Source organism: Solanum verrucosum, unplaced genomic scaffold, assembly GCF_900185275.1.
Source record: "Solanum verrucosum unplaced genomic scaffold, falcon-dt-bn FXZP01000280.1, whole genome shotgun sequence".
In the NCBI taxonomy this organism is placed as follows: Eukaryota; Viridiplantae; Streptophyta; class Magnoliopsida; order Solanales; family Solanaceae; genus Solanum; species Solanum verrucosum.
The window spans coordinates 1,826,231-1,845,041 of NW_026019982.1; the positions used below are offsets into that span (position 1 = coordinate 1,826,231).

The 18,811-nt window shown below is 31.8% G+C and overlaps 1 non-coding gene and 1 pseudogene across 1 annotated transcript; both read left to right on the forward strand.

Annotated features, from left to right (window-relative positions):
• The first annotated feature begins 5,947 nt into the window (after positions 1–5,947).
• Positions 5,948–6,019, forward strand: TRNAQ-CUG (transfer RNA glutamine (anticodon CUG)). Its single transcript has one exon. It is a non-coding gene; the product is annotated as a tRNA-Gln (tRNA).
• Positions 6,020–7,979: 1,960 nt separating this feature from the next.
• On the forward strand, positions 7,980–18,342 carry LOC125817689 (F-box/LRR-repeat protein At3g03360-like; annotated as a pseudogene).
• The last annotated feature ends 469 nt before the right edge of the window (positions 18,343–18,811 follow it).

An 18,811-nucleotide genomic window follows, 5' to 3' on the forward strand; every position in this document is an offset into this window, starting at 1 on the left:
GACAGTTGTATATGTTATTTTTCTCGTTTCAATTTGTTCATCCTACTTTTTCTTTTAATCTATTTTTTAAAAAAAATGCCTCTTTCCCTTTTTAGGAACTCTTTCATTCTAACTTTACACATGATGACATGTTTGATTAAGATTACAAGATTCAAAAATCTTCTTTATTTCTTATACTTCGTATCAATGCAAGTCAAAATAGGACATATATATATATATGGGTAACCCTTATTTAGCAAGTCTTCCAATCTTTGGTATAATTGAAAACTTCCTATTTTTGTCTACCAATAATCGTAAAATGGTGAACTTAAAGAAAATTAAAGAAGTGGCCAAAACCTCCCCTTGTATGAGAGCTAGGATTAGCTGTGCCATGTTTGTAGGTATCAAATTTACAAGATTGTAGGGGATAAGCCCATACCATCGGTCCGTGGAGGCGAATTCATGATTTAAATTTTATAAGCTCAATATTTTACGAATTTGTGACACCCATGTAATTGACAGGAGGACAAGCTTTTGAAGAAGAGATACACATTACACCTTAGGCAAAATCTCATATTGAAATGGGAAAAATCCAAGAGTAAAATCTTCCTGTAGGTCTAGTTCCAGAGTAAACGACACCTTAACAATTGGACAAATTTTTAGTATTCAACCTGTCTGTTGTATTTTTTTAAATAAATAGATTTTTATACATAAATTTATTTTCCTCGTAAAAAAAAAATCAAATGAACCTGGTACACATGCATATTATCTTTGTATGAGTAGGCTCGTGATTTAGCATAGTCGATAACGTTTAAGGTAAAGACTAAAACGTGGTTGTCCATAGAGGGGACCAATTATTATTTATTATTTTACTCCTAATAAGTAAAATGGATATTTTTCAAAGTAGTGATGGACAAATATTGAAATTCATTTACCAGGTTGGTCCTACCTAGCTTTTAACCATCATCAATAAGGGTTGTGGAGGAGTGACGGGTAAATATTCATTCATTTTTAATAAGAGATTTCTGGTTTGAGTCTTTTTGAATATGGAGTCCTCTTTATTAGGGAGTGCTTTAATCCTAATATGAAACTTCCTAGTGCGAATTTGAACTTAATAAGGCTCCAACATAATACCCAACAGTGAATAAAAAAAAATAAAAAATAACAGGAAGGCCATATTCATTTATTTCTTCAAGAAATTAAAGTTGCATTAACATCTTGATTATGTGTACTACCAAAGACTTTGAGGGCCCAAAATTAATGCACTCGCTCATAATTAACATAACTATTTTACTACAGTACCAATGATTTGAGAAATAAGAAATAGTGCTACAAATAAAATACGGAAAAAAATAATATATTTATTTATATGTTAAAAAGTGAAGAGTAAATATAAAAATCTGCATTTGAAATATTACACGACTAAAAGTGAAAGAGAGAGTAATTGAGAACTTCTAAAGAAGTAGTTCCTCCGTTCCTATTTATGTGTCGTCCTTACTAAAAATAGATGTTTCTTAATACTTGTCATTTCTCAAAATTAATGCATAAATGACACTATTTATTTTTACCTTTGAGAGTTATTAGCCTTGAAATTATGCATTTAACCAATATATATAGGAAAACAAAATAATTAATTCATGTTCATTGGTCAAATTAATTAATCAAAATAAATTAATTCATATTTATTTATCAAAAAATTTGATTTCAAGAGAACACTAAATAAAACTACGATTATAATCTTGCCTAATTTCTTAAAGAACATAAAACCTAAGACTATGACAACTAAATAGAAACGAGGGAGTATACTCTTCTAGCACATATTCAGTCTTCATGTAAACTTGGTTTTCCTTGGCAAGATATTTTTCAAAATATTTTGACAATATGATTTATTTATTTATTTTTAAAAAAAAAGTCATGAAAGAGAAAAAGAAAATGCAGAAGCTACTACAACTTCGAGGGAAGAATTGTGTAAAAACTTGAACCAAGTTAACGTATAGACAGTAGAATTTGTTATTGCTAAAGGATGTCAAAGAAAATAGAATTAACGTTCAAAAACACGTTAAATTATTGTTTTTTTTGCTATAGGCATACCTCAATTATCAAATGTTAAATTTATCTATCTAAACTAACATTTTCTTTTTATTAAAACACACATCTATATTGAGTTAGCCAAATATTTGTTCCCAATCGACAACAATGTCAACTCACCATCGAAATGTATTTTAATACAAAAGAGAGTGATAGTTAAAATAAAAAATTCACAAAAAGATCACAGTTTAAATAGATAAAGTAAAATAAAAGATAGTTAAGGAGTATAAAATTTGCGAAAAAATTATAATTCTTTTTCCGTTTACTCTTAAAAAGAAATATGACTAAGAACATATGGTCTAATTAAATAGCATCATCAATAATTTTTTTTGTTTTATATATATATAAAGGTTTAGAAATGCTATGAAAAGTACTACATATATTCAACCTTTAATTAATGAAGGAAAAAGGTGGCAACAATTGAAGATAAAAAGATGTTATTTCCAATAGATAAAAACAAAACTCAAAAGTTTTGAAAACGATACGATGGAACATCGGGAAGCATGATAGGATAGGGTGATGGAGATCCAAATTTGACTTTATAACTAGTTATGGACGGAGCTAGAGATTAAGGCTCGAATTAGACTGAACACAATAATTTTAGTACATACATATACGTTTTGAGAATTTTTTTGATATACATAAATTATTATGTTAGAAGTCAATAACTTAATTAGAATTTTTAATCCATAAACTTCAATTTTTGGTCTGCTTTCGATTTTTTTTTGTTACAGAGATGATGGATATTTATGATGAACAGAAGAAATCCCCACATGGTATTTATTAACGTAGAAAATTATATGAAAGCGTACCAAGAGAAGTCACGATTCAATAAATGATTCAAAGGAAATGAATTTACAGCTATCATCAAATATATAAATCTCATGAAAAGTGTTGGTGAAAAATTACAAAATAACAGAAATAAATTGAAAATAAAAATGAAGAAATAAATCTCTTCAGGCTGAGGCGCGGATATCTCGCTCTCTTTAAGGAGATTCAAGCCCACTGCAGCAAATGTTTTCACTGGTCCAGCAGTAGTCCTTCTTGACTTGTCCCCTCCAGGATACAACAACCTAATCACAATATATAACTCAACAACTCTAGACAAGAGTTGAGTCCAAAGCTCCACAAAAAGAACACCTCCCTTCAACTAATAAGAACTCTCTTTTTTGACTAACTTTTATGCACTCTATATTTTCTTGTGTGTTGTGTGTTCCAAACCAAATGAAGACCACCACTATTTATACTAGAAGAATTCTTCCTAGCAATGAATAGGACGATAATAGGATAGTAAATAGTGAAAATAATGATCTTAAAAGTTACATAGGTTAAAGGTATAATGGAGGAATAAAGAATGAAAATAAAGAGAGTGTAACAAATGCCTCCAACGACAAATGAACATGTTGCCCAATTCCAATGTTCACTGGAACGTTTCTGCCAGCATTTTATGACCACTAAGTCAATGACCCAATTCATGAGCAATTAGGCAATATTAAGACACCAAAATAATGAGCAAATTTAATAAGAAAAATAATATTAAAATGCTCAATCACTAACAAAAAGTATAAAAGAAGACAGAGAAAAGTTTTTCAATAATTAGGTTTCATTTGGTAACCGGTTAAAGTTACGTAAGTATTAGTAATTTTGCAATTAGTTAGAGTGAATTTATATATTATTTTATGTAAGTAATAGCTGTGCAGGGACTAATCATTCATGTATTAGTTATTTTTTTTATTTTTTTTCGTTCAAAGCTATTTCACAATAATACATATATAGATTCCCTTATAACCTATACATGTATTAGTTATGAGGACTTTTAAATTATCAATCAAACGATATATTAGTTTTATACATGAATAACATATTTCATATCTACCTATCAAACATCATATAAGATACAAAAATTAATACATAAATTAGTTATTTCTTATTGAGCTACCAACGAGGTGTACACCAAGGAACTTCCTTTGAGTTCGTACTAATCATTTACTCAATTTATGGATCAATTGGACTTGTTATTTTACAAAGAGTAAATATTGTGTTGATTGACAAAATTAAGGTGTGAGTCAACAAAATTATAGAACTATATTATAATATTATAGCATTCATGACAGCAGGACCAAGGATTTGATTGACAATTTTTGAAGGGACCAAAACTTTAAATCATAACCTGAATTTACTGTTGTATTTAATATACAAGTTGTGCATTTTATTTGGAGATTTGGCCTAGCTATTATGTTGCAGAAAACAGATCATATCTAGCAGAAAACAGATCATATCTAGCCTCATAGCAAATAAAAAACAACATCTAGCATTGATAATGAAATGTATCCACAACAACAACGTATTCGGTATTGATTCACAAATAAAGTATGGTACGAAATGAAATGGCCAATAGAGCTCCTCTAGAGTTCACATACATAGCATTCAAAATGTCTAACGTGTAAGAACCATTGGATCATGTGAGATATCTAGATTTGTACGGAAGGACAAACACTCACACAGAACCTTGCAATCTTCAGACCTTATGAAAGATATTCCGAACATTCTAGGGAATTCAGGATTTGAAGTTTTGAGACTCAATCGAAAAAATACAAAAAGAAACAACACTAATAACAACAATATATTTAGTATAATCACACGTGTGGGGTATGCAGAGGATAAGGTATACAAAGACCTTTTGTGTCTATGTTTGATGAGAAGTTGTTTTTGATAGACGTTCGGCTCAAAAGAAAAGTTATTCAAAGTAGGGTTGTAAGAGAAATCTGACGAGAAAATATCAAAATACAAAGCAAATAAAACAACATATATGTGGTAAAACACATTGAATTAATTAAAAAATTAAGTGATTACTGAATATTATATACTACAAATAAGAAGGAGAGGAGATGGGGTTAGCCCTTGCCTTTTGCAATAAGTCATAACACTCGATTACCTACGTACTAACTTTATAATTCTCGACCTATATATCTAAGGTTACAATGTAAATACAAGGAGTAACAACACAACACTAGAATTGGATACCTGACAACCACGTTGTACTATGTCAGAATCTTTATATACAGAGTAAAATTGCATCATTATCACAGAAGGCCAGCAAAAGAACAGAAAAGTGGTTACAAAATAACAGGTTCTGCACTGACAGAAATTCTATCTACATGATATTTGCTATCTCCGAATCCAGAATTTTTATAAAAGAGTGTCAATAATTATAGTAAAAAAAAGTAATTATAATATGAGCTCATAAATGGTGTCAATGGTTATAGTAAAAAAAAGTAATTATAATATGAAAATTTTTGCAATCCCTTACCCACTAGACTAAACCTTTTACTTATATTAAGAGGTGTCAATACTTATATATATATTTATTAAACCAAAATTTGACCTCTAGATACAATATAATAATTTTCCGGCGTGGAGGTGGGTCCGCCCCTGCTCCCATCAACGCATGTACCAAGTAAGTATATCCACCAAAACATAGATAAATAATAAGAAATCATAAGCTCTACTGAAATAAATTTCGTTAAAACCAGCTATATCCAAGCTTGATTGGCCTTTCACCCCAAGCTACGTTTTCCACATACTTGGTTTCAGTCCTTTAAGGCTGCTAGCGCTCTCCTCAACCTGCTCACGGAGGCATCGATCGGTTTCGATTAACAAACTTTTGTGTTTAAAATCCTCAAAGACATGCCTAACTCTTTACAATTGACAAAATGAAGAGCATGAGTAGCATTGGATTAATCAGTATATATCCAATTTGGTGCTCAATTGGGGTAATTTTGTTAATTCTGAGAACTTGGGGACCGATACCGAAGTTTGAAAACTTCGGGGTACGTATTTTTAATATATAAATATAATGACAGAGAAATTATAACACAGAGGTTCTATGGTCTAGCGGTTAGGACATTGGACTCTGAATCCAATAGCCCGAGTTCAATTCTCGGTAGAACCTTTTTTTAATTCTTTTTATAATTTTCGATTCGGTTATACCAAATCTTCCTCCTTTTCTTATAGCAAATTTCACATTTTAATAAATCAAAACGATAATTAGTATATACGAATCATAATAGTTATATCAGGTTTGATAATATATGTACATTTAACAGTTTATAGAATATATTTTGTTAGTAAGTTTAAAACTTCTATCTCTACTTGATCACGTTTAATACATACAAAAATCAGCAGCATAAGAAATTTAAACAATATCGTTTTCATAATCAAGATAAATTGTGTCAGGCTTGTGCTACAATCATACCGGTCAATAGCTTGTCCAAATTCCATCTTAGATTGTGAGCAAAAAACTTTATCCTTATAAACTAAAATCTACTATATAAGTAAATGGATACATAACTCTTTGTTTGGATGGTTATTACCTATTGTATTGTATTATTTTTTTTAAGTACAATCAATGCTTGTTTTGATAGTTACTTAATTTTTATTGTATCGTCTAAATCCATTGTTAGGTAAGAACGAAAAATATCAATTTTATGCAACGCCCGATTTGATATGATCGTGTTGTAACCTTAATATTTTATTCACATTTTATCTTTACTTATTATTTAATAACCCTATCTTATCATTTACCTTACCTTTTCATAGTAATTGTACCCCATACCCTAGGTTTCTTATTGGTTTATCTTTCAAATTATAAATATGTGATATTATGTAATGATTCAGAACGATTCAATCTATCCAACTATTATAGTTATTTAAACAATAGAATACAGAACATACAATAATAATATATTATGAATTAATATGTCACAACCATTCAAACAAAATGTTGTATTTTAAAAAAAATTAAAATTGAATAAATAATTATTCTACTCCTCTATCTGTTTAGATGGGCCGTTAAAGTTGGGCCGTTGGGGAAGCCCACAAACCGTATTTGTTGCGGTAGATTTAACAAAGTTAGAAGAAAAAGCTCCTTTGTTCTACGGTGTAAGTTTACTCGAATCAAATTCAAAATTTGAAAGTTTTAATTAGTCACTTGTTAGTTATAGTTACTAATTTTTGCGAGAAATACTCTGATTGTTATATGGAATCAAAATTTAAAATTTGATCATAAAGTGTGAAGGTAGAGGTCGCAACTTTGCGTCTTAGTTACACAGGCTTTTTGTTATTCTTGGCTACTGTTTTTTCCAAACTACTTTTGCTCAAACTTCTACTTCAACTCAAATCATCTCCTCTCAATCTTCTTTAGGTCTTTCAAATCCTCCAACTATTTCAAACATTAAAGGTTTTGTACTCGTTGAGCTGACATACTTAATTATCTTGGAAGAAAGTTTTTCTATGTCCCTAATTTACTACCAAAAATATTTGCCTATTTGGAGGTGTTACAACCATTGGTATGATTGAAAATACTCCCTTTGTCCAACAATAGTTATCCACTATTGACTTGGTACACCCCTTAAGAAAATATAAATGGAAGGGTAATTTTACTATATCATCCTTTGGATATAATAAATATAATGTCTTGAAAAATGTAATAGGGAAATGACTACAATTAATGATAAGGGTAAATTAGAACCAAGTGTAAAATTATTCATGAATTTCATAAAGTGGACAAATATCGTTGGACATCTTTTTTTAGCATAATGAACAATAATTGTTTCATTTAGTTAATTGAATTTGATTTTTTTTGTTAATGACAAGAAGACCAAGCAAATAATAATTTCAATAATCGTCTTACCTTCCTATCAAACACAACCTTAATGTAATTGAGTTGTACAGAAATAGGCAGACTATACAGAATACAGTTTTACAGACAAACCCAAAAGACTTGCCTTCTTGACTTACTTGATGAAGTTGTTAGAAATCCGTGAGAGGCCCTCTGAATACAATTGTGATGTTGACGAACTCTTTCTTCGAATGACAGTTAAAGATTCTCCAACAAAAAAGCTGGTAACCAAATGGGTTTCTTTTGCCTTGGTTTAAAGACGATTTATCATAATCATTACTACCTGCATGGTATTGCATTTTGCGCTACCACATTAGTTTATTTGACTATATCGGATTGTGAGATAACTAATTGTTCATTTGAGCTTCCTGCTCTTAAGTTTCTCTTTCTATTCGTTGTTCACATTGAAGATGATGATTTCAAGGATCTGATTGCTGGTTGTCCTCAAATTCAAAAGTTGCACAATATTGTAGTTTCAAATCATGAACTGAATTTTTTTGGAGTGAATCTTGATTGTTTTGATGGTAAAATACGTATAGAGTCTGCAAATCTTGAATCACTTGAATTTATTTCATTCAACATGGACTTTTGTGAAGTAGAGACTACTTCCACGACAACCGTAAGAGAGTTGACATTGCGAAAAACTTATGGCCAAGAGACATTGATGAATTTTATAGACAAATTCCCTCTACTTGAAAAACTCATCATAGATGATTGCGGTAAGTTGCAAAACCTTCATCACTTATGAATTCATAATCTAATTTAAAAAAAAAAAATAAGAACAGAAGCCTGCATGGGTGTACAAGACTGACGAGAGTACAAAGTTTATCTCCCATTACCGTTACGAACCAATGAAGGCAGTATATATTTATACCAAAAATCTTTTAATCTTGTGGTGTTAAACATGTAATGTGGAAAACTATATTAAAAATTGATAAAAAAGAAAGAAACATTCTTTAATGTTCCACATAATAAACATTCACTATAACACAAATATGTTTATAATATTTTTCTTTATTTCGTAATCGAAAATTCATTCTATTGATGATAATTATATTAGAAAGTCATTTTTCTTTGTTATATTTCATGGATATTTAAAAATGTTGATTGTGTTTTTTCAATAAAGAAAATATCACGTTGATTTTAGATCCTATTTTAAACATATCAGTACATTGAATGTGTAAGTATGTAAATAAAATTGAATAAATAAATAACTGAACTGATAAGGCTGAAAGAATACTCACCTCAACTCAACTCAATACAAAGCGGATGCATATAAAAATACAACAAAGCTTTAGGACCAACTTTTTATTTGGTGTAGACATATTCTAGTCAAGTCAACCCTCTATAAATGAAAGTAAACATACATGACGATTATGGAGACATTATATTGATCGAATCTTTTTATTGATTTTTCTAAATTTTAAAATGATGACTTTAAGTTTAGTAATTGGTTCTAAATTTAATATTTGTATATATTTAGTAAATTTCTTATTATAAATACACTATTTGACCAACGGAAAATGTTAATTATTCATCAAGAAAATGACTTTAGTCTTTAGCTAAAAGGAAATCAATTAAATCAACTTATAATTTATAAGTTGATTTAACATAATAATTAATGAAACATGAAAATTAATTGAGATTTTGAATACAATATGTGCTTTGTTTTCTCTTTCAGAAATTTTCCGAGCCAAATGAAAATTAATTGAGATTTTGAATAAAATATGTACTTTGTTTTCTCTTTCAGATAATTTCCGAGCCAAACATCCTCTTTAGCTGTCTTAGAGGCAGCTACATATTCTGCCTCCATGGTAGAATCATCAACACATGATTGCTTGATGTGCTTAGTTTGATCTCATTCGATGACGAATATTCCCAAGGAGGAGATATTGTAACACCTCGGTTTTCGAAAAGAGCTAAAGAGAGATTAGTACAAGTCATCAGTCAGTTTTAAGTTTTGGGCCAACTTCAAAGGATCATATCTCTTAGCTCATAAAGAATTGGGTGGCTCATGACCTATCAAATTAAAGGTCTTTGAGTCCTCTTTCCAACGCTTCCAAGTTTGCGTAATTTCGAGCTTGGAGTAAAAGGTTTTCTTTCAAACTTCTTTTTTAAATGGTTTTCTTAATTTTCCTAAAATTAAGTGGCGACTCCTAAATTATTATTTTTTCTAAAATTAATAAGCAGGCTAAGTTATGAAAAGGTTTTGAAACTTAGTTTTCGAAATCAGGTCGTAACAAGTGACTAACGTAAAGCTGTGAAAATTTCCCTCGAAGTTGCGCACACATAAATAAAGTAGACACTTAAACTTGTATAAAGTTGAACAAGTAGACACATGAGTCATATGTGACATAATACACGTAGGCCAACACATTGGATGCAAATTGTCATGTCTCTTGCATTGTATACCGCCTTTGGATCATGATATTTGTATTGTATTTCTCATCCAAGTATAGTTGAGGTATTATGTTAATAATATGATATGATGTCTTCGCTTTCAAGCTTCGATACCTTATTCATTTTAGGCAGACGTTTCTATCTTTGGAGTTCACTTAATTAATATTACTCGTCTTCCTATGATTAATTTTACCTCACCTTATGAAAAGTTATATTGTAAATCATCTGATTATAATTTGATTAAGGTTTTTGAGTGTTTATGTTATCCTTATGTTGCACATTTTTTTGCTCACAAGTCTATTACACAATCTAAACCTTGCTTATTTCTTGGTGTATCTCTCCAACAATACAAAGGATTCAAATGTTTGGATCCATCCACTAATCGAAAAATATTTTTTAGAAAATATATTATTTATTTTCTCATGTTTGATAAGTTTAAATGTTTTGAGAAGTGTTTATTAGAATGAACTTATTTTAGAGTTAGTATCTTAAAAGGTCATTAAACTATGTGAATTTATCTTGTGAAGTCATTAAATTTTATTTTGTTTCAATAAAATCACTCAACTTAAGATATTTATCTTCAAAAATCAGATACATTTGAGAATAAAACAAATTTTGACATGATAGAATACATTACTTTTTTTAATTTCATATATACATACTTCACAAATAAACAAAATTTTGAATAAACTCGTGCCATATAAAATAATTTGTATATTAAAAGGCATAATACATAAATATGCCCTTTAACTTGGCATCAAATCATATTTATGCCCTTAAACTTTGGATGTGTACAAGTAGACACTTAAACTTGTATAAAATTGAACAAATAGACACACATGTCCTACATGGCATCCTATATGTCATTTTTTGTCCTACATGGTGTCCTACGTGTATTGTGTCATGTAGGACTCATGTGTTTACTTGTTCAATTTTATACAAATTTAAGTGTCTACTTGTGCATATCCAAAGTTGGAAGACATAAACGTAAAATGAAGCCAAGTTAAATGACACATTTATGTATTATGCCTTTGCATAACAAGTGCTCAACTTTGATAGTGCTGTTTTTTAACTTGGTAGTTGGTAGTAGTAGTGTTATTTTTTTATCTTTCTGAAAAAAAAGGGAATTTTTTTTTTATCTGACGATAGAAAATATAGAGAAACTAAGGCTTACAAGCTCGACCCATATAAGACCTTGACCCTTGAGGCTTGATTGGGATCGGGCTGGGATCAGCTCATGGGCCAAAACTATTTATTTAAGGGTAACTTATAGTAATCTCACTAGTGTATGAGCTAATTACTTAAATGCATGTTATGTTGTAATATTACGAATCTTATCAGATTTTGGTATGTTTGATATATGTATCTCAGATACATGGACTCAAAATTAGGTTAATTTATTCTAAACAGTGGCGAACGCATGATTTTCATTAAGGGGGGTGCCAATGGTTAAAGTAAAAAAATAAAATATAATAAGGTTAGTAATACATGACCTCATGGAGTTTTCGCAACCCCTTAACAAATAGACTAAACCTTCAACTTGTTTCAAGAGGTGCCAATTTATGTATTTATATTTATTAAATTAAAACATGACCTTTATATACAACATAATTTTCCGACGAAGGGGTGTCGTTCGACACCCCTAGACCAAGGGTAGGTCTTCCCTTGGTTCTAGATACACTCTATTCAAATGGATTCACATGTATATAGGATACATAGACAAATCTAGAGCCCTCGCCTCCCTCCCGTCTCGCTCGCCACTCTCTTATCTAGCGTATCTGGGATCCATCACACCAGATACATGTATCTCGCGTATCTCATATACTAGATACATGCTAATCACATTAGATTTTTTTCTAGTGTTATTGAAACAACACCATTGTTTGTCATATTTGCTTGTTTACAAAAACACCCTCCATCTTTTTTTTTTGGTTACATTTTCTTTGCAAGCTTTAGTTATTCATTCTTAAAAATAATTTTTTCATCTTATTTTGTTTAAATCTTTTTGTGTGTGCATTTCTATGATTGTGCCGTGTGTTTTTAAAATTAAACTTGGCACTTTCATCTTATTTAACTTAAAAATAAAACTTTCATCTTTTGATTTTTTTGGTGAAATATATAGATTTGGTACTAATATGATGGAAATGGTAGTACATGGTTTCATAATGCTCTTCATTGAAGAAGAAACTATTGAATGACATGTATAATTTTATTCGAAATCAGACATGACATTTGATGTAGCAGTGAAATGACATTGATTGGTTCAAGTGCGACACACCTTCCATTGTGGGAGTTGTATTGTACGTCTCATAGGGTAAATAAATTCACTTTTTATTATTTCCCCATATTATATCTAAATAATCTCGAGCCAATAGTTTCTTCTTACTCACCAATCATTAGATCAAACACAACCTTAATGTAAATAGAGAATGTAATTGAGTTGTATAGAAATAGTTATCATTACTTTGCTATTTAGTCCCTTTCTATTTTCTGTTTTGCATTTTAATCCTTCTTCTTTGATACTCAAAATATATCTCTCTGTAACAAAATGAACTCATTAGTTTCCTATTTTCTCACTGTAATCAGTAGCCAAGAACACTTTTCATCTTCCTAAACCTAGAAGTGTAGTATTTTACCTCTAATCTGTTTCACATCCGTCTCGAAATGTGGAAGCAATGAAGGTTTCAGGGAGATAGAGACAAAATTTCCAATTTGCCAGTCGAAATCATCCGTGACATTCACTTTTGCCTTCCATTGAAAGATGCAGCCAAAACTAGTATTTTGTCCAAAATATGGCGAAGCATTTGGGCTTCTCATCCTAGAACTATTTTGGACGAAATGGATTTTGGGGCAGACTATACAAAATACAGTGTTACAGACAAACCCAAAAGAGTTGCCTTCTTGACTTACTTGAATATTTTTTTAGAAAGCCATGAGAGGCCCTCTGAATACGATTGTGATGTTGACGAACTCTTTCTTCGAATGACACTTGAAGACTCTCCTACTAAAAAGCTGGTAAAGAAGTGGATTTGTTTTGCCTTCGAAAAAAAGGTTAAACGTTATCTCTTGGTTTAATGACGATTTATCGTGATCATTACTACCTGCATGGTATTGCATTTTGCGCTACTTCATTAGTTGATTTAACTATATCGGATTGTCAATAACGAATTGTTCATTTCAGCTTCCTCTTCTTAAGTTTCTCTCTCTATTCAATATTTGCATTGAGGATGTTGATTTCAAGGATCTGGTTGTTGGTTGTCCTCGAATTGAAAAGTTACGTATTCTGGATACTCAAAATTTGCATACTATTGTAGTTTCAAATCCTAGACTGAAATTTTTTGCAATGCATCTTCCTTATTCTGATGCTAAAATGCGTATAGAGTCTGCAAATCTTGATTCAATTGAATTGATTTCATTCATTGAGGACTTGTGTGAAGTAGAGATTACTTCCACGACAACTGTAAAAGAGTTGACATTGCGAAGAGCTTATGACCGAAAGATACTGATACATTTTACAAACAAATTCCCTCTACTTGAGAAACTCAAGATAGATGATTGCAATATCTTAAGTGAAGCTGAGATTAATACCAAGCCAACAATACGGAATTTGATATCGTGTAATATCTATGAAGAAGATACGACATGGATGAATTTTATAGACAAATTACCTCTACTTGAGAAACTCAACCGAAATTGGCTAGCTTGATGCTGAAGGATTGCAGGGTAGAAGACGAGGTACGAATAGATTCAACCAAGTTAAAATCGTTGGAGTTTATGGGTGACCGCACAATATTTGAGGGCATAAAAGATTTGAAAAAATTGGAATTTGTTCAGTTATATTTAGATCCTATAGTGATGACTGGTACAATTGGTTTAGAGGTATTTTGGAGTCGTGTGCTCGTTCCAAGCATTTGAGTTTGATTTGCGATACTGAAGAGGTAACCCTTTTACTTTCCTTCATATGATTACGATGTTCTTTAATTGTATGCCATACTGCATTTTCTTGATGCCCACGCCCAACTCTCGAACCCTTGCAAATGAAATTATTGCTTACATATCAACGTAGTTTTGCTGGATGAAAATTATGAAACCTTTGAAGTTGATAAGGGTAATAGGAAGAAAGTGTTGCATATTAGCTTACTTATAAGCTAACCTTTGGATGGCCTTATTAGAAAAAATCTACAGTTTGATAGCTTTTTTTGGGTTAAAAGGCCTGAAGAGGCCTAGATTCATAAATAAAATAGATACGGAAGCCATAACACTTGCTTGTACGTTTGGGTAAGAAATGTTGGAGTCGTTTGCTCATCCCAAGCATTTGAATTTGATTTGCGTGTTTGTACATGTTAACCACTTAAAGCTCATAGAATACATATGTGCCAATCATCTTTAATGTTCCTTTATTGCATGACAAAACTTTGTCTTGATGCACATCTCCAACTTCCTAATCATTACTAGAGTATATATCGAGTCAAACACGAAGAAAGTGCCTGCAAATTTTATCATTGGTAGCACATCAAAATAGGTTGATTGGATGAAATATGGCGAAAGCTTTGATTTGAGAAGTGTAAAATAGGAACATAGCGTTGCATACTAGATTACTTTTCTTTTGCTAATTTTTATTTGTTTCAACTATTTGGTTTCCAAGACATATATAAGCTGCTTTTTGGTTATTGTTATTTGTAACTGTGACTTGATAGGCTCATACACTATTTACAAATGTTAATATATTGCAAATTAATGTTTGTTTACAATTTTGTTGATTATTCGACTTCAACTTGAAATAGAGAATTTGAAAGTTGAACAACTTGTTTGTGGAGCATCTCAAGGGCAATAACGATTTTGTCTCTTTAAACTTCTGGCATTTATTTTCTAGTGAAATTCATATCCAATTACGATCTTTCAAGTACTCTTTTTCAACTTCAACGTCATATAGTATTGTGGCAACATAAACTAAATGTGTCCAAATGGGACACCAGAACGAGTTGCTTTCGACCATACAATTGTTTGGTTGCCAATCATTCTGAGTTGCTTTTGATGGTTGTCAGGTTATCATATTTCATGATGTGGGAACTGATATATTGCCAGTAAATAATATCAAGCATCCAGAGTTAGAAATTTTGTCACGTCATTCTAGTACTAAAGAGTTTTTAGAAGACTTCCTTTGGATTCTTCCAGATTTGGAGACTTTGTCATTGACTTTGGGTTCCACCATAGAATTCATTAAGGTAATCTACAACTCCAATTGGCTTTTTCACAACTCAAATTTGTATCATTGTGGTTATATTTGTTTGGTCATTTTATGCACATTAAACTTTCAAAATGAATTGCACTGGATGACTCACTAAGGAGAGATTATAGATTGGCTAAGGATAAAACTTTAGGATATGAGTGAGGATTCAGGGATTCGACTGTTTTAGTCTTGTTAGGTTGGAAGTACTTTTCGTGTGTTTTTATTTCTCTGTTTATGTGATTGTGCTTGACAAACATCATATTCTGTTATTGCAAATGCAGTTTCATACAGAGGATGGTGAGCTTTTTTTTTTTTTTTTTTTTCCGCAAATTTACCACTAGATAGTGTCTAGTGGCCTTTTATTAAACATAAAAAATATCAATAGGGATAAGTGCAAGCAAGGGGGGCTAGGCCTTACCTTACTAATCCTAATGAAGTGTCTACTACCTAACAAGCATGAAAAAAATAAGAGCTAGAGAGAACTAAGTATTTTCTGATCACCATAGAGTTTGTAATACACTCCATGATGATATTACAAATGAGGATGCTTAAATAATGTAAAAATATGCCAATCAAGAAGAAAGTTGAGTTATCAGCCTCAAACTTTCTATTGCAAACGCATGAATTAAAAAAGATTGATTGCCCATCAAAAGTAACTTGAAGTATTTTCTCCTGTCTTCTTCTTCAAACCTATCCAACAATACTTGATAATTCATACTTTCTTTATGGATTTATTGGACCTTGTTGAACCTATTGATACTGTCAAATGGTTCTGCTTTGCCTGTCGCATCGGTAGGTGCCTTGGAACAAACTCCTCAGTCATTTTACCGTCCCAACTATGTTGCCTTCCATGTGTCTTCTTTTTGCTTTTGTTGCTTCTACTTCTTTGTTGCCTAGGTGATACATCTCCTTTCCTAGCCACTCTATCAAAGCACATGTCCAGCATATCTTCCTCATCTTCATCAAGAGAATCCTCGCCAAAATCAAGCATATTGTCTTTCTCATTTTCATCAAGAAAATCCTCGCCCAAATCAATTGTATTTGACACTAAGACCCTTGACTCATTTTTCTTTGCAATCACACATTTAGACACAAATACGGGAGCTTCTGGACTTAATTTGCTATTCAAAGTAGGTGGTGAGACCTGCTTTTCTTTGATCAAATCGTTGTCATTCTCTGTTAACTTTACTTGTTGTCCAGTAGTCTTCGATAAAGCATCAAAGCTATTCGAACATAATAGGTCTCTTGAGGCATTACTAATATCTTGCCTCTTCTCACTATCATAAAAATTTCCAGTCGCACCCTTTTCACTACATGGAGAATTATTTTGACTAGTCGGGGAGGCTCCGATTACTAGTTGAATTTTTGTGTGCAACCAGTGTCCAATTTTTAGTTGCATTCTTGGTTTCAACTTGCAAAACATGCTGCCCAGAATTTTCAGCATCTTCAACATCAGATGTATCCATTAGTTTGTGTCCTGAATCCATTATTTTTTTGCCTGAACCAACTCGCGGCGCATCAACCCCAACTCTTGGCGTTCCCCTTTTGTTTTCAGTCGTTGTTTGAACACCAATATTACTTGTAACAACATCCATTGAGTGTGCACGATTTTGCTCAGAAGGGACATCAACCAACTGCCGATCTAACAAAGTAGCTTTACTTTGATTGATATCTACAACCTTTCTTTTTTCATTTAGTATTTCTCTCGCATCACCTTGATACTTTTCACTAGCAATAGTACCTTTTGTAGCAACTTCAATGGTATCATCAATTTGTTTGTTATTTTGATTTCTTTTTTAGATCAAACGACAACTATCTTCATCATGACCTTGGTGCTTACAATAATTGCAATACAAAGGTAGATTATCATATACAATCTCCTGAAAAACCTCGATCAACTTACCAGATTTTCCATCCACAAACTGCAACCTTATACGATTTGGAAGCTTTTCCATTAGATCAAGTATAACCTTGACCCTAGCTGTGCTAGGTCTTGACTTGATTTGAGTAGCTTTATCTATAGCTATTGGTTTCCCAACTGCCGATGCTATAGACAACAAAAACTTCTTTGCAAACAAATCTGGAGATAAGTTTGGTAAAGAAATCCAAACCACAGCTAACGTCGTTTCCTCCTTAGGATTATATCCAATGGACCATGGAAAAACCCTACATTGGTGCTCCTCTCCATTGTAGAGAAGATAATTAACTGAGCGAGATAATGCTAGTACATAATCTTCATATTGATCAAATCTCAACAAAATTTGTCTTGGAGCAAGTAAGCCAATTAAACAGTTGCCCTTGGTACCAAGATGTTTCGGTAAAATTGACCTTAATACCTTCAAATCTGGCGCACCATGGGATAATTTAAACACCACTGCTTGATGCAATCCCTCTTCAATCATAAAGTCTTGCCTTTCCTCCATTGAAAACGTGATAGTAGGTTCTCTATGAATTATTTCGATTGGTTTTGCGATTGTTTTTGAGTTAATTAGGGCAGATTGTTTAGGATTTATAGTATTGGAATTGAAAAGAGTGGCGTATGTGGTGGTTTTGGGTGGTGGGGCGGGCTGGACAGCCTCGAAAGGAGGCCGTCCAGTGGTCGTAGCAGCCATGAGAGCTGCGCAGCTGCTGGCTTAAAACCCTAGGTCAGCCGTCCCATACAAAGATGAGCCAAAACCCTCTCAAGTGATATTTCTTATGAACGATTTCTTTTACCCTCTGAGGATGGTGAGCTCATAGCTGAAGTATACGTTTTTAATTCGTACAAAGGATACTTTGTTCTCAGCAGAAGTAGAGCACAATCCAAAACCTGATAAGAGAGTATCCATTCTTAGAAATAAGAAGTTATTTTGAACTCCATATTATCAACAAAGAGATTGGAGAAGTTGTGCAACTGTCATCGCCAAACAATTGTTCCATGAAAGAATGCTTTTGTACAAGCCATTTGGATGAAAAGTTAATGTGACGGAAAGTTCTGTTTCTTTTTGTGCAACTAGTTTTATTGCATGATCCTCTATTGAGAAAAACTGATGAAGTTACTGTTTGTGTATATTTGGTAGAAAATGAGAAAAATGATCCTTTTTTGTTGATGGTTTAAAGTAGTTCCTCAAGTTTCAATTGAATACTTTTGGTTACCAAGCTAAACGGTTGCATATTTACTTACAAGTTAGATACTCCATAAGATACATTTTGATGGCCTTACAAGAAAAGAAGTTAAATGTCTTTGCTAGGAAGGAAAACATTCTTCAATTTTCTCATGTTAGATTGGTCAAAATGTTTTGGAAAGCTGAAAACTAGTTACTTTAAAATAAAAAAATTATTACTTTGTTTGAAATTTTTGAAGTTGGAGTTGTATTTGGCTATACTTTTTACAGAGTATATTTTGTCTGAATATGATTTAAACCCTCAATTTATAAAAAATAGAAAAATCACCC